This window comes from Belonocnema kinseyi, chromosome 1 (assembly GCF_010883055.1).
Source record: "Belonocnema kinseyi isolate 2016_QV_RU_SX_M_011 chromosome 1, B_treatae_v1, whole genome shotgun sequence".
Lineage (NCBI taxonomy): Eukaryota > Metazoa > Arthropoda > Insecta > Hymenoptera > Cynipidae > Belonocnema > Belonocnema kinseyi.
In genome coordinates this window covers 74477060-74477664 of record NC_046657.1, presented here as the reverse complement: position 1 = coordinate 74477664, position 605 = coordinate 74477060, and positions in this window count along the sequence as shown.

Below are 605 nucleotides of genomic sequence, written 5' to 3'. Positions count from 1 at the left end.
AATCTATATTCATATTTGAGTAACTCAAGACGTTTTTTATTACAAATTTTCAATTTTTTTCTGAAAATGTGTAATATTCCCGGAAAAAACAAATTCATTGTTATTTCTAGGTTTGTCCGTCTTAAAAAATTCCCGGTCATTTCTCGCTTCAGCAGCCACCCTGTGGGACCTATGATTTGGCCTTGTAATTTTTGGGGCTTCCGTATTCAGACGTATAGTTTAGTGTTATGTAGATAAAAAAAGACAAAAAATTATTTATAATTTTTTATTTTATATTTTGGGCGTTATTATTGTGTCTTCCTTTGAGCCTAATATTTTGAGTCTTATTTTGGGCCTCATACAAGGTCCAAAATGATGAAGCTCAAAGTAAAATAAAAATGAAAGCAAAAAGTTCGAAAAAATGACAAGAACATGAGGCCCAAAAATACAAGGTCAGAAATGATAATTTCCAAAATAAGGCTTAAAAAAGAAGGCGAAAGAGAAGAAACAAAAATGAGGCCCTAAAATTATAGGACTAAAATGACAAGGCCCAAAATAAGATTTTAAATATGAGAATAAAAAAGAACACCCAAAAATAAAGGCCAAAATAAGACACAAAAGTACAT